We start from the raw sequence: 16,570 nt of genomic DNA, 5'->3' as shown, positions 1-16,570 counted from the left end.
GGTTGACAGAGGGTCTCTCTAGCTTAATATATAAAATGGCATCTTGGCTGTGTGGTTCAATGGTGGCTGCGTATATCAAAGTTTTGTGAATTTGAATCAAACTCTTTTTAATGGAGAATTATCTCAATTGATAGAGTGAAAAGACTAAGTTATCTGTTGGATAACTCATTCTCATCAAAGGAAGAGATGACACTCTGCTTAGGACAAGGATGAGGTAAGGACAGTTGTTTGCAATGAGAAGACCCATTCTTAACTGTTAGTGTATGGCTGGGAAATGTTCTGAGGCATTGGGTTGGTTTGATAATGGTTTAATAATCCTTGATGGAAGCCTAGAAAGTTATATCAAAAGGAGAGGTAATGTGTCATTTAAAAAAAATGACCAGAATCCTTTCTTCTTGGGTTTATCATCTTTTTACTTTTTGTAACTCTAGGATGCTTAACAGTAGCGACTGGATATACCTTACCCAATAAGACCAGCTGGGGCTGGTAAAGCAAGCTGAAAACACATGTATTTGAGAAGCTGATACTAAGATTATAAGCCATTTCTGTTGGCTTGAAAAGAGAGAACCACAATTATCATGTTTTTGAGCCAATTCTCGCGTTAAGAAATTTCTTGAAGAAACCGGATCCTTGCTATTTTACTAGGTAAGTTCCAAGTGAACATCCCGTCCCAGATCCTTAAATGCTGTTATCATATAGCTCATTTAAATAAGTCTCTCTAAGGTTCAAATTTTCTTATTCCAGGAGTAAAAGAACTACTTGAGTTAATACTTTCTGTCACTCAACACTGGCATTTTCCTTTCTTTTTTCATGCTCTGTTGGTGCTGGGTAAGACAGAAGGGCTGAGGATTAATTGCAATTATCATATTCAAGGCAGAAATGCCACCTTACGGAGAACTAATGAGTGTTTATAAGCTGCATTGCAGATGCATGTGCAAGCATTATATCATGTGAGAGGGAATGAAAACTTGAAATCTTGCTAGATTATACAAATCAAAAGTTTATCCATAACTCTTCTGAGCCCACCGTCCATCTGTACACTGATTTGCACTTTGTGTAGCTCTGAAAGGTGATACATCCTGACTTGCATTGAAGGGGAAGGGGCTGCCAATGCACCCAAATCATGAAAGATTTTTTTTTTAATGTCTTTATTGGAGTATAATTGCTTTACAGTGGTGTGTTAGTTTCTGCTTTATAACAAAGTGAATCAGCTATACATATACATATATCCCCATATCTCTTCCCTCTTCAAATCATGAAAGATTAATGAAGAGCACACAAGACTAGTCAGGAGGTGATTTGGCAACACAGGCTTTGGTGTTGCATACTTGGACTTGATTCCAGGCTCCATCTCTTCACAGCTGTGTGACTTCAACAACTTCCTTAACTTCTCTGGTCCTCACTTTACTTGCGTTAGAGACAGAATAATAGAGGACTCATGATCGCTGGAGCTAGAACCCACACCCCGCCTTCAAAGCCTGGCTCTGCCATGTACTGTGGCCAACTGTGGCACCGTGGGCAGATTGTTTCGTTGAGACTCCCTGGCCCTAAGTTTCCTCATCTGTAATGTTCAGATAAAAATAATGCTTATCTTATAGGGTCTTTGTGAGGATTATGTTTATTAGTCAATACTCTTTATAAATGCTTAACACAGTGCCTTAGACTTAGTAAATGAGCCATGCTTGGAAGCTAATCCAGATATTCAACCTACTAGACTCTGTTTTAGCAAGAAAGAGAATAAGGTGACAGTCTGTTCATGTTGGCAGAATCCTTCTTCTTTTAAATGACCATAGTATACAAGGTTTTAGGCACCCTGGAGGGCAAATTTTATCAAACTGTCTTTCCAGCGAGCTGGTCTAGAAGGTCTGAGTAACAGTTTTGAATGGCAACTGACCTGAGGATTTCATACTCTATTTTCTTATGAAAACTGTAAGGTTCTGGAAGGGAAAGTAGCAACTCCCATAAATGCTTGAGTGGTGATCCCATTGTGCAACAGATTAATTGGGCCATTCATTAATAATATATTGGTAATTGACATGAATTGAGTAAAGATGTTTTTGATTCCAGGCTGAATCGCTTTCCCTCTGTCACTTAATCTTCAAACATCCCTTGGAAATTGCATCCCTCTGTTTTTGGGGATGAAGGATAAATTCCATAACTCAGTCTACACAGCCTGTGTGGTTTGATTTCTGCAGGCTTCAGTGAAGTTACTGTCTCCTTTTCCACACACTCTTTTCTTTCTTTCATTCATTCATCCGTTAGCCTTTCATTCATTCATTCTGCACATATGTACCAAGCACCCAGGTGATGCTCCAGCAGTGAATATATTAAGTCCATGTTCCATTGGTCCTTATGTTCTAGTGGAGGAAACAGGCAATGAAAATAAATGTATAATGCTATAGAGAAAACTAATTCAGAATTCAGGAAACAGAAAGATTTGGGCATAAATTGAAGAAAATAGGGGGGTGAAGCATGAGGCTCTCTAGGTGATGAACATTCTATGCTGTAGGGAATAAAAGCACAATAGCCCTGAGACAGGGGTGGTTGGCATGTTCAGGAGTGGGTGACAGCGGAGGAGGTCCCTGGTACTGGTGTCACCCCCACTTTACAGTCTAGAAAACCAACTATTAGAGAGGCTGTCCAAGTCAGCCAAGGTCACACAGCTAGGAGATAGAGCCGCACACCTCTGGGGTCTGTGCTCCTGACTTCTGTGACGTTCTGCTGCTCCAAAGTGTTCCACCTCTTTGACATTTAGGGCTCTCCGTGCTGCAGGACAGGGCTCTCCGTGCTGCAGGACAGGGCAGTCCTTCCTTTCGCCCTCAATTCTTCAACCAGTTAACAAAGGCATCTAATTTATTTAAATTCTTCTCAACCTCTTCTTTTAGGTTGCTTTATATGATCTCTCCTCTATATTCTTCTTCATTTTTATGATTTTAAACAGGCTTTCCAAATCAATTTGTGGCTGAGGATGGAAGTTACATGCAGATGCATTGTTGTGGCTTTTTTTCCTTTTTTGCCTATGCAAGAGTGATTTGTACACTAAAAAAATAGTTCTGCCCTCCATGACCTCATTTGATGGCAACAGTAGTTCCTGTGATAATGCAGAGCTGCTTCTCATGTCTCTTTCATGGATAGATATGAAATGTATGAATTTTTTGTGCTATGATACAGCAAACAAAAGACAGGTTTTTTTCCCCTTGTTGCTCCCCCTCCTACAGTTATATCGCTTGATCTATCCATGACTATTGTCAGGTTAAAAATGTCAGATGAAATCAGCCCAACCCACACATCGGGATACATACATATTTTCCAAAAAATTGCAGCCTTCACTTTGGCTAGGTAAGTCAAGCGGGGTGTTTCTCTTTTTGCAGTACCACTGATTGAGTGTGCATGCATCTGGAGCTTCTTCCTTAAGCTATGAGAAAATAAATCCAGTAGATAGAGGGGAACAGAGGATATTTTAAAAAGGGAGAGATTTATTAAGAGTATACTTACTTCATTTAAAAAGTTTAAAACAGATAAAACAGTTGTGCAAATGATTAGAGGACAAAGTGGCATATTGATATTCTTTGATGTCTGGGACTGAGGTTTTTCTTACAGTTTTCTTATAAATGGCCCCCTAATGAGTCAGCTAAGCAGATCAATAAATATATCCACTAACTGTTCCTTCTGTAATCCTTGAAAGAGCAATTGAAGATACAAAAATATTACTCACTTTGACTGAAATATGGACATTACTTATACTACAGAATAGACTATATCTACTGTGCTGAGGTACAGCAGTTCCACTGGTGTAAGATTTTAGTTGCAATAGTCTTTCTCTTGTCAGCAATCTTGTTTTATTTATTCGGCACCACCTGGCATAAGCCACGTGTCCAACTACTGTACTAGCATGAAAAGCTCTGCTATATTCTTATGCCATAAAATACCACTGCTCCCAAATCCCAGCAGATCTGTGGTCTGTAACATTCTTTGCAAAGGCTGTGAATGGTTCATATTTTAAAATTGTTCTTTATGTGAGATTCTATTGAAAATCCAAAGATCCTTGCCAAAAAAGTAGTAGTAGGAGACGTGGCAGACACACACATAATGAGCAAATCATTTCAATCCTTTTCTAAGAGTATTTACACATTCCAGAGGTAATTAAAAGATACATGAGTATAAAGTCCTTAGCAATAGATATTGATTTTTTGGGAACAGATCCTTAAAGTAATGGAGAAGATGATGGTTTATTTTCTTGCAGACCACTTAGAGTCATTTTGATGCAGGAAGGTGGAAATGATGTGTTTGCTATTTTGCTGATTTGACTAGATCTAATCAGGTATTGATTCTGAACTCTGTGTAGAGAGTAGACAGTGAGAGAAGCTGGAGGAAGATAATGGGTGAGGGTCTAAGCTTCCTTCAGCTTTCCCACAATGAGCTCTTGAGTTACAAAGAGAAAGTAGCCACTTCTTAAAGGAAAATGAATAGCCACTTCTTAAAGGAAAATGTCAATTAATACAATATAAGCTCACGAACTTATAGTCAGTTGAAATTCAAAAGACATTCCCAATTATTTGCTTCTAGATATAGCCACTAAGTCAGATACAGACTACCATAGTTCTAAAGCAGTATATTTTGAATAGATTGACTTATTAATAGAGTATCAATTATTTATATATGAAGCATTTGAAAGCAATGTGTTTTCCTACAGATTTTAAATGTTATTTCCACATATGGTTGCATCATAAAGTTATTTATTAAAATGATTCCTGATCCATAGGGAATGAGAAACACCAGGATAAGTACTGTCTATTCGTCAAATTCTCTATTTATAGGCCAAATAAATGAGGTTTTACTATATTGAAAATGACATTAAGCCATTATTCTACTTTCTCTAAGACTATGTAATTGCTCCTCTTGGTAACTGAAGAAAGTATCATCCTCATGGTAAAAATAGGAGAGAAAAAATATATCCATCACTCTAGATTCTGTCTGTGTGGCTACCGACAAAGTCATTTAAAACTACTTATGTAAAGATATGGTACAGAGTGGGATGAAAAGATGTGACAACATTTTCCTAGCCCTGTTATAAATCTGCATCTTATTTGAAGATGGAATAAAACCCAAGGAGGGCTCAAATTTTGCTCCAAAAATATGCGGCCTCTTCACAAGTGTATCTCTGAAGAATGTCTTGTTTCATGAAAAAAAAACCAATATTGGAGAGATACTTCGCATACATTAAGCTATATTTTAAATGACACCCTGGATTCTTCATCAGGGAATAGGCCTCAGATACTGAGCGTCAGATTCTTCCTGAATAACGTGGGAAAAGTAAAGTCTTTACAGTGCCTGCTTACAGAGAAATTCTGAAGGGAAATAAGATGGTCTGTAGGTGTCTTTTTAATTTCCTGGAAGAAAAGCATGTTCATCTAAAATTGATTTTATGGATGCTTTTTAAAAGCTAGTGGATCCAGTAAATTCTATTTGACCTGCAAAATTGGCATTGGGCCTCCACGCACTTACCTGGGCCATCCTTCTTTTTTGACTTTCAGCCGCACTTGGCTGAGCATGAACATCAGCTTACAGAAAACTCACCTAGATTCCAGGGAAACCAAACAAAACGGGAAGACTAGAATCAATGTCTTCACATTTTCCTCTAGATTTCCATTGAGTTCATCTAATTTATTTCAAGACAATAGCATCACAGAGTGTTAATATTTGATCATCTAGAATTGTAGTAAGTTCTGCTAGCCACAGAAAAATTGGTGGGTAAAATATAAGTTGGGAGAAAGTTCTAGTTTCTGCCACATAGTGAATGGGTTAACAGGAACCTATCTCCCACTACATATCTATAGAGAAGCTAGATAAATTATAACTAAAAATATATGCAAATATCATCTCAAGGGAAGAAATGGCCAGGCTGATATTCCACAGGTTAGGAGAGAAAGCAAAGCCAGAGTGATAGAGAGGAAGTATGTCTGATGGTTAGGGACACAGACTCTGAGCCAAAAAACTTGGGTCCAAATCCTGATTGCCACTTACTGGTTCACTCTGATATTAACAGCAAGAACAAATCAAACTTTCAATGATTTATTGGTCAAAGTAGATATCATAATGGAAGTTGGAACATACTATACTTAGAAATGAATGTAAGTGTAAACACCACATATCAAATAGAGCAGGATACAACTGAAGTGATATGGAGGCAGAAATTTCTAATCTATGCATTAGAAACAAAGATTAACAGTTAATAATTTAAGGATCTAAGTAAAAAAATAACAGCAAAACTCTGGAGAAAAGAAAAAAGTAATAATAAAAATAAGAACAAAAATTAGTGAAATAGAAACAAAGAAACAAGAGAAGATCAACAAAGCTCAAAGTGAGTGCATTATAATATGGATAAAATATACACATGTGTGACAAGATAGAGCTATAAAGAAGAAAATAAGAATATTAGGAATATAATGAACATTACAAGGGGTAATGGGGAAATGTTTTACTATTTTGAGTATATACTAAAACATTCTATGCCAACACATTTGGAATTTGGAAGAAATCAATATTTTTCTTAAAAAATATTAAAACATATATTACCACGAGTGATTCAGGATAACATAGAAAATCTAATGGTCTCATAACCCTTTAAAAAATCAAACTAGTATTCAAAGCAGCACCTATTCCTCCTCCTGCAAAATGTATGCACAAAAATACACACGTTAACTAACACAGCAAGCAAAAGAAACACCAGCCCCAGACAGTAAGCCAAGTTATAGCAGATGTTTAAGGAATAAGCAATTCAAATTTGATACAAACTCTTCAAAAAAATAAAGCAAGTGAGAGAGCTTTTTCCATCTCCTTTTATGGCGCTATTATGTCTTTGGAATATTGACAGTATAAAAAGAGAAATTATAGGGCAATCTTACTATGGAATAAGATTCAAATGTCTAAATAAATTTTGACCAACCTTAATTTTGGATGATATAAAGTAAATAAAACACATCAAGATCAGATAGGGTGTGTTCTGAGATGCAAGAATGGTTTAACATTAGGAAACCTACAAAAGTAAATCAACACATGTCGAGATGCCTTTGGCTTCAAGTAAGAAAGAAGCCTACAAAAAAGTAGCAAGTATTATTCCACAAAACAAGAGGCCCAGAGGTTGGGCAGTTTCAGGATTAATTCTGGAGCACCATTGTGTTATCAAGAAACCAGGTTCCACTCATCTTTTCTCTCTGCAGTGTTCAATGTGTAGATGATTCTCTGCATAGTTGCAAGATGGTAGTGGAAATACTAAAAATATTCAAAAAAAAGGATGAGTCCCTGCCATACCCTTTTGCCAGTTCCCCAAGCAGAATACATTTTATGTGTCATTGGCTACAGTCACGTCACTCCACCATGTTTAAACCAACCACCGGGAGAGATAATAGAAGTACTATAGCTTGTTTAGACTAATCAAAATTCACTGTAGGAGCTGGGGAGCCATCCAGACCATGAACTACATAAGCTCCCTATACCTGAACAAAATCAATTTTCTTTTAGTAAGGTAGACCTGGAATAATAGCTTGGGTATAGCCTGCAGTGTTGACACATAAAGAGGAAAATATGAAATCAATTTAGTAGTCATAGCAAAAATGGTGAATGAAATTCAACACTAAGTCCTGAGTAAAAGGAACAACAGTGAAAACCACTCTTAAAAATGTAAAGGGGAAAGGAAATTAACATGATGAAGTCAATCCTCCAAAACTCTTAGTATCTTACAATGTATTTCTTTACATCCAGGAACTAATCAAGAATGCCAATCAGTTCTTTTCACTTGTATTAAATATTTTAATGGATATTCTCATCATATATCTGAAATGAAATGGAAAGAACCTGAAATAAAATGTAAGGATTGGCTAGAAAGAGACTTTTTTTTTTTTTTTTTTTGTGATACATGATCATTTGCGTGAAAAATGTTAAGAGGATATATTGCCAAATTAATATAATGCATAAACTGGCTTAAAGAGTTTCTGGATATAAGATCAGTATACATATGTGGGACACATATATGCCTTTTGTTATATAGCTAAATTAAAAATGTAACTAATGTACAAAAAGATCTAAGTTACAATAGCAATAGTGAAGTATCTAGCAATTAATCCTTACAAATCTTCATGGAGAGAATTATAGAACTTTATTGTTGAAATTGAAGTTCTATTTTCTCAAATTCTTAGGTAGAAAGGAAATAAATATATTAATTTTATAGGATTGTTTTAAGGATTAAATGAAGTAATGTATAAAAATTATTTAACACTGTTTCTTGCCTAACAATTACTCAGAAATAGAAGGTTTTAAATAAATTTTATAGAAATATTTTATTATTTTAAGAACCTATAAAATCTCTAAGAGCCCTGGAGTTCCTCGGAGCAATTTGAAAACCACAGGATGGCATTTATATTTTTCAGCTAATCTAAACCAAATCCCACATCCCTTTTCTGACCTAAGCCAAAGCTGGACTTTTCCCTTGGCTAGGAATTCTCTCAACCTTTATGTACGCAGTGTGTCCCATTACCACTTGTCAGCTTGGGTTTTTCTTCTTTTATTTTTATATTTATAGGAATGCTTTGTCCCCTGCAAAAAGAGAAAAAATTCTCCAATTTTATGGATAATCCTTTCTCCTTTTCTATCTCACAAAACATCTTGTCTTCATTCATTTATTACACAAACATTTTTGAGTCACTGTGTCAGGCACAATCCAGGTTCATGGGGTAAATCAATAAACAAAATCTACAAAATCTCTTGCCCTCATGGAGATTAAGGGGAACAAATATTGAACAATATACCTAAAAAATTAGCTAGCTGTGGCAGAAATTGCTAGCTGTCCACCAGAACTCTATTGCAATATTTTCTGTCTTTCCTGAGCACCCAGGTGCTCTTGCAATTAAGTGTGCTCACTTGGCTAAGTTCTTGTCCACATGATATGAAGTGATGTGTGCCATTTCCTGGCCAAAGCTGATATGGCCCTCCATATCCTCTTATATTTTGTTTTCTATTGATTGGATACATAAAAATTGCAGGTCCCTAGGGGATGATGGTGCCACAGAATAGAAAGAGCCAATCACTGAATCACAACCAAAAAAAAAAAATCTTCCCTCTTATAAGGAATACTGCTTTGGTCTGTTTCATGTGTGACACAAAATTTATTGTGTTTAGCTCTTAGATACTTTTGGCATAGATACTTTTGGCTTTACATGCTGCAGTCCAGTATGTCCTGAGTAAAATAAATATACAGTATGTTTGAAATTATTAGTTACAAAGAGAAAAATAAATAAGCCAACCAACTGAAAAACAGAGCAAGCTCAATGGGCATGGGATGCCAAAGTGTAGGGTTGCTGCAGTTTTAATAGAGTGGTTAGAGTAGTCTTCATTGAGAAGGTGATATTTCAGTTTTGAAAGAAGTGAGGGAATTATTCAGGTAGACATCTTGAAGAAGAACATTCCACTAACTGCAGCATAATGGCTTTAAGCAGGAGTGTACTGGGAATGTTCAAGTCACACCTGATAGACCACTGGTGGTAGAGTTTTTATTCTAAGTAAAATCAAAGCCAATGTAGGGTTACGAGCAGAGGAGTGAGATTGATTTGAAAGGATCATCCTGGCTGTTTTGATGAGAACAGCTGTAAGGATAGACATAGGGAGACTAGTTGTGAGGCTATCACAATAAACTAGATGAGAGTTGATAAGGATTCAGTCTGTTTTGTTTTTTTCGTCTTTTGTTTTTTTTGGCCATGTTGCGTGGCTTGAGGGGTCTTAGCTCCCCGGACCAGGGATTGAACCTGTGCCCTTGGCAGTAAAAGTGCAGAGTCCTAACCACTGGACCACCAGGGAATTCCCTATAAGGACTCAGTCTGGACTAATGCTGGAGATAATGATAAATGACAAGACTTTGCATACATTTTGAGAGCAGGACCAATGGTATTTGCTTACAAATTAAAGTCAGGTATAGACAAAGGGAAGAGGTGAGGAAACTTGGAGGGTTTTGGCCTGATTAACCAAAGGTGTGAATGCACCATCAAACTGAGGTGGGGATTCATTCAAAGATGATGGGGAGGAATTCTGTTATGAAATTGTTAACATTGAGGGGCCTATTAGTTTTATATTAGTGTTGAACCATATGTAATTGCTGATATTCAACCTGTATAACTGTAAAAATGGCAATTTTGTATCATTTGACCTGATACAAGTCTGGAGTTTGGAAGAAAGGTCTGGAAATCATCTGTATAAAGGTAGTATTTCAAGCTATGTGACTAGATTAGATCGCTGTATAGGCCAGGGCTCAATCGGGAACCAGAAACCACATCAAAGATCTTAACTATAGGATGTAACATAAAGAGGATGGTAGCCAGGTATTAGAAAACTGAAAAAGCAGCAAGAAGACACAACTTCAGGAAGCAGTCACCATTCCTTTGCTGGGGAAGCGAAGGGAAGAGGTTGGGATTAATGAAATGTAGTCTTAGAAGAGGGGCCCATGGGACTCAGACCTCTGAGGAGGTGGCATTATTTGCTTGGTGCTTCAGAGAGGACTGATTCCGGCAATATGTGGGGGGGAACCCTACAAACTGGGACAAATCGCTGCTACTGGAATCAGCTGTCGCTTCCAGGGTCTGTCTGTCTCTCTTCCACTACCATTTAAGTTTCTTCTCCCTCTTCTCATCTTCCAATTTATCTCTTGCCCCCATTGGCAGAACCTAAATGGGACCAGCTGGCAAAGGAGAATGTGGTTTGCAGAATCCCAAGCTCAGTATTACAAAGCCCAGTATAAAAGAATAGCCTGAAGGTGAGACTCAGGAACTAAATAACCAGCACCGTCACCAAAGAGTGAGTGTAGAGAGCACCCCATGTCCTGGGACACTCCATGTGAGAAGTTAGGGAGAATGGGGGCAAAGGAATCATAGAAGGAACAATCAATGGGGTAGGAGGAAAACTAAACGTATGTGCATTCTTGATATCCCAGTAAATAAAGTGCTTTCAAGAAGAGCTGTTTATCAACTGTGTAAAATGTAAAAGATCAAGTAGGCTGTGAACTAAGAATTAGTTGAATTTGTGATATGTCATTGGTGACCTTGGCCAAAGGTGTTTTAATGGAGTTATGAGGACAATAAAGAGGGGATGGGAATAGCAAAGTTAGATATTTAAGTATATACAACATTTTGGGGTGACTGCAAAAGGGAGCAGAGAAATGGGGCGATATTTAGGAAGAGAAGTCCAGTGGAAGGATTTCTTTTTTAATAATGAAAAAACCGGTAGCATGTTTGTATACTAATGGAATGATCCAGTAGAGAAGTAAACATAGATACCATAGAAAAGTAAGGGAATTACTTCTGAAACAACATGCTTGGGATGGAAAGAAGGGATGGAATCAAGTGCATGAATGGGGGGATTTGCTTTAAGTAGGCATATGGGTAGTTCATCTCTAACAACAGAAGGGATGGTGAGTTCATGAGGACAGTTGCTGAAAAGCCTGCAGATGTAGTGGTGGAATCTGTCGACATTCTTTCCTAATTGCTTAAATGATTGCTTAAATTGTTGATGTTATCAACCAAGAGTAAAGATGGCAGAGAACATGTGTAATACTGAAGAGCAACAGAGTCCTTGGATGAGGACAGGGCTTTAGATGCTAATTCCTAGAGCCTCAGTTTCTTCATCTGAAAAATGCAGTTAAATAATAATGCCTGTGTAAAATAAGAGCTATTAAATCCCCTTGCAAAATTAAAACTACAATACAGATGTCAAATATTATTAATGAAGAAATCTATACAAAATATAATCGAAATACTTTCTAGTAAAAAATAGCCATGGATATGTATAGCTTGGAATTTTCCAGAAAACACAATAACAAGAAACATTATTTATCACTTTCCAATAACACACATTTTAAATCAATCTATTATACACGCACTCTCTAGGAATATTTTCTAGCAATGTTTGGGTTAAAACTTAAATCATTAAATTGAAAAGTCCTTGAAGTCAGAGCTATCTTGTTAAGTTTTCAGTATTAAATGACAGCACCTCACATATAGGAGGAGTGCAGTAAATATTTTGGAGTAATTAATATAACAATGCTGGTCTGTCAAATACTACTTATGAGAGAGAGGGAGGGAGAAAATTAGAGGAGGAGCAAGAGATAGATAGAGATAGAGATGGAGATAGAGATAGAGATGGAGATAGAGAGAGAGAGAGAGAGATGGAGAGAGAGAGAGGGAGATGGAGAGAGATAGCGATAGAGGTAGAGAGAGAGATGGAGATAGAGATAGAGAGGGAGACAGAGATAGAGATAGAGATGGAGATAGAGATAGAGATAGATAAAGATAGAGATAGAGTGAGAGAGAGAGGAAGAGAGAGAGAATTTATGAGATAAAGCCACATCCTAGGTAGTATTAACACTTCTTTTCTGTGATGAAATGTATCCTTATGTCCCTGAAGTTATTTCTAACTCTAGTTACAAAATGCCTGACAACTAAATATATATGAACGTTCTCTCTTCTTTGAGCCATCACTGGATTTAAATTAGATTTAAATTATGGGCACCCAGGTGATCCTGAATAATTACTAATGGGATGAGTTAATACTTCAGGTTTAATTTTTCCATTTAAAACGTCCTCATGGAAAGGACAGATTCTTTGTACAGGTGGGTCTTAAATGAGATGCTGAAGGAGATGGCAGCTGAGATGAATGAACAAATAATAGTCGCTGTTCAAGAACTAATCTGGGAGGACAGCATGGCCATTTTTATGTTTGGACCATGTTAAGCTGTCTTTTCTGCTAATTGAGCTGTCTGTAAACTACATGCTCAATTTTGAGGCAAAGGGACTTTTCACATTTAGTTTGTAATTCTTGCTCTTTTTCTTGTTTGATGTTCCAGACCATGACTATATCAGATCATCCTTTGGAATAAATAAGTTTTTCTTCTGGTGATTTTGAGGATTGGATGAAGGAATTGAAAAATTATTTGTAAGTCTTCTGACTTATTGCATGGCATTGAAGAAAAATAATGTCAAATATCTTTTATTTTTAACAACTTCATTAAAGTATAATTTATATACCATAAAACTCACTCACTTTAAGTGTAGAAGTCAAAGAATTTTAGTAACTTTATAGGGTTGTGCAACCATCATTACAATCAATTTTCACAAATACTTCTTATCCCAGAAAGACCACAGTTCCATTTGCAGTCAATCCCCATTCCCAGCCCCAACCCCAGGTAACCACTAAATCTACTCTCTTTCTCTATAGATTTGCCTTTCTAGACATTTCATATAAATGAATGATATACTATGCAGGCTATTGTGTCAGGCTTCTTTCACTTAGCATAATGTTTTTGAGGTTTGTCCATTCTTTAGAGGACTTTCCACATATACATGAGATTCTTTACAGGTCTCTTCATAAAGACTTCATAGCACTTATTGACCAGTCCCTCCCATCAAGAAACTTGCACAAGCCTCTTAGATAGCCTCATCCACCAGAGGGCAGACAGTAGAAGCAAGAAGAACTACAATCCTGCAGCCTGTGGAACAAAAACCACATTCACAGAAAGACAGACAAGATGAAACGGCAGAGGGCTTTGTATCAGATGAAAGAACAAGATAAAACCCCAGAAAAACAACTAAAAATGAAATGAAAGTAAATATGAAATGAAATTAGAAAATGAAATGGAGATAGGCAATCTTCCAGAAAAAGGATTCAGAATAATGATAGTGAAGATGATCCATGACCTCGGAAAAAGAATGGAGGCAAAGATCAAGAAGATGCAAGAAATGTTTAACAAAGATCTAGAAGAATTAAAGAACAAACAAACAGAGATGAACAATACAATAACTGAAATGAAAAATACACTAGAAGGAATCAATAGCAGAATAACCGAGGCAGAAGAATGGATAAGTGACCTGGAAGACAGAATGGTGGAATTCGCCGCTGTGGAACAGAATAAAGAAAAAGGAATGAAAAGAAATGAAGACAGCCTAAGAGACCTCTGGGACAACATTAAACGCAACAACATTCGCATTATAGGGGTCCCAGAAGGAGAAGAGAGAGAGAAAGGACCCGAGAAAATATTTGAAGAGAGTATAGTCGAAAACTTCCCTAACATGGGAAAGGAAATAGCCACCCAAGTCCAGGAAGTGCAGAGAGTCCCATACAGGATAAACCCAAGGAGAAACACACCGAGACACATAGTAATCAAATAGGCAAAAATTAAAGACAAAGAAAAATTATTGAAAGCAGCAAGGGAAAAACGACAAATAACATACAAGGGAACTCCCATAAGGTTAACAGCTGATTTCTCAGCAGAAACTCTACAAGCCAGAAGGGAGTGGCATGATATACTTAAAGTGATGAAAGGGAAGAACCTACAACCAAGATTACTCTACCCAGCAAGGATCTCATTCAGATTCGATGGAGAAATCAAAAGCTTTACAGACAATCAAAAGCTAAGAGAATTCAGCACCACCAAACCAGCTCTAAAACAAATGCTAAAGGAACTTCTCTAAGTGGGAAACACAAGAGAAGGAAAGGACCTACAAAAACAACCCCAAAACAATTAAGAAAATGGTCATAGGAACATACATATTGATAATTATATTAAACGTGAATGGATTAAATGCTCCAACCAAAAGACACAGGCTTGCTGAATGGATATAAAAACAAGACTCATATATATGCTGTCTACAAGAGACCCACTTCAGACCTAGGGACACATACAGACTGAAAGTGAGGGGATGGAAAAAGATATTCCATGCAAAGGGAAATCAAAAGAAAGCTGGAGTAACAATATTCATATCAGATAAAATAGACTTTAAAATAAAGAATGTTACAAGAGACAAGGAAGGACACTACATAATGATCAAGGGATCAATCCAAGAAGAAGATATAACAATTATAAATATATATGCACCCAACATAGGAGCACCTCAATACATAAGGCAACTGCTAACAGCTCTAAAAGAGGAAATCCACAGTAACATGATAATAGTGGGGGATTTTAACACCTCACTTACACCACTGGACAGATCATCCAAACAGAAAATTAATAAGGAAACACAAGCTTTAAATGACATGATAGACCAGATAGATTTAACTGATATTTATAGGACATTCCATCCCAAAACAGTAGATTACACTTTCTTCTCAAGTGCACACAGAACATTCTCCAGGATAGATCACATCTTGGGTCACAAATCAAGCCTCAGTAAATTTAAGAAAATTGAAATCATATCAAGCATCTTTTCTGACCACAACGCTATGCAATTAGAAATTAATTACAGGGAAAAAAAGTAAAAAACACAAACACATGGAGGCTAAACAATACGTTACTAAATAACCAGGCGATCACTGAAGAAATCAAAGAGGAAATCAAAAAATACCTAGAGACAAATGACAATGAAAACACGATGATCCAAAACCTATGGGATGCAGCAAAAGCAGTTTTAAGAGGGAAGTTTATAGCTATACAAGCCTACCTCAAGAAACAAGAAAAACTCAAATAAACAATCTAACTTTACACCTAAAGGAACTAGAGAGAGAAGAACAAACAAAACCCAAAGTTAGCAGAAGGAAAGAAATCATAAAGATCAGAGCAAAAATAAATGAAATAGAAACAAAGAAAACAATAGCAAAGATCAATGAAACTAAAAGCTGGTTCTTTGAGAAGATAAACAAAATTGATAAACCATTAGCCAGACTCATCAAGAAAAAGAGGGAGAGGACTCAAATCAATAAAATTAGAAATGAAAAAGGAGAAGTTACAACAGACACCGCAGAAATACAAAGCATCCTAAGAGACTACTACAAGCAACTCTATGGAATATAATGGACAACCTGGAAGAAATGGACAAATTCTTAGAAAGGTATAACCTTCCAAGACTGAACCAGGAAGAAATAGAAAATATGAACAGACCAATCACAAGTAATGAAATTGAAACTGTGATTAAAAATCTTCCAACAGAAAAAGTCCAGGACCAGATGACTTCACAGGTGAATTCTACCAAATTTTTACAGAAGACCTAACACCCATCCTTCTCAAACTATTTCAAAAAATTGCCAAGGAAGAAAAACTCCCAAACTCATTCTATGAGGCCACCATCACCGTGATACCAAAACCAGACAAAGGTACTACAAAAAAAGAAAATTACAGACCAATATCACTGATGAATATAGTTGCAAAAATCCTCAACAAAATACTAGCAAACAGAATCCAACAACACATTAAAAGGATCATACACCATGATCAAGTGGGATTTATCCCAAAGATGCAAGGATTCTTCAAAATACGCAAATCAATCAACGTGATACACCATTTTAACAAATTGAAGAAGAAAAACCATATGATCATCTCAATAGATGCAGAAAAAGATTTTGACAAAATTCAACACCCATTTATGATAAAAACTCTCCAGAAAGTGGGCATAGAGGGAACCTACTTCAACATAATAAAGGCCATATACGACAAACCCACAGCAAACATCATTCTCAATGGTGAAAAACTGAAAGCATTTCCTCTAAGATCAGGAACAAGACAAAAATGTCCACTCTCACCACTATTATTCAACATAGT

General features: G+C 36.6%; 1 non-coding gene and 1 pseudogene across 1 annotated transcript; one reads left to right on the top strand and one right to left on the bottom strand.

The window, feature by feature from the left end:
- Window positions 1-16,570, top strand: part of LOC133092062 (large ribosomal subunit protein eL8-like) — a 78,900-nt pseudogene that overhangs the window by 19,793 nt on the left and 42,537 nt on the right.
- Window positions 9,776-9,849, bottom strand: TRNAK-UUU (transfer RNA lysine (anticodon UUU)). The gene has a single exon. It is a non-coding gene; the product is annotated as a tRNA-Lys (tRNA).

The sequence above is a fragment of the Eubalaena glacialis genome, chromosome 1 (assembly GCF_028564815.1).
Source record: "Eubalaena glacialis isolate mEubGla1 chromosome 1, mEubGla1.1.hap2.+ XY, whole genome shotgun sequence".
In the NCBI taxonomy this organism is placed as follows: Eukaryota; Metazoa; Chordata; class Mammalia; order Artiodactyla; family Balaenidae; genus Eubalaena; species Eubalaena glacialis.
The sequence above is the reverse complement of the archived record's forward strand: the minus strand, read 5'-3'. Positions and strand labels throughout refer to the sequence as shown.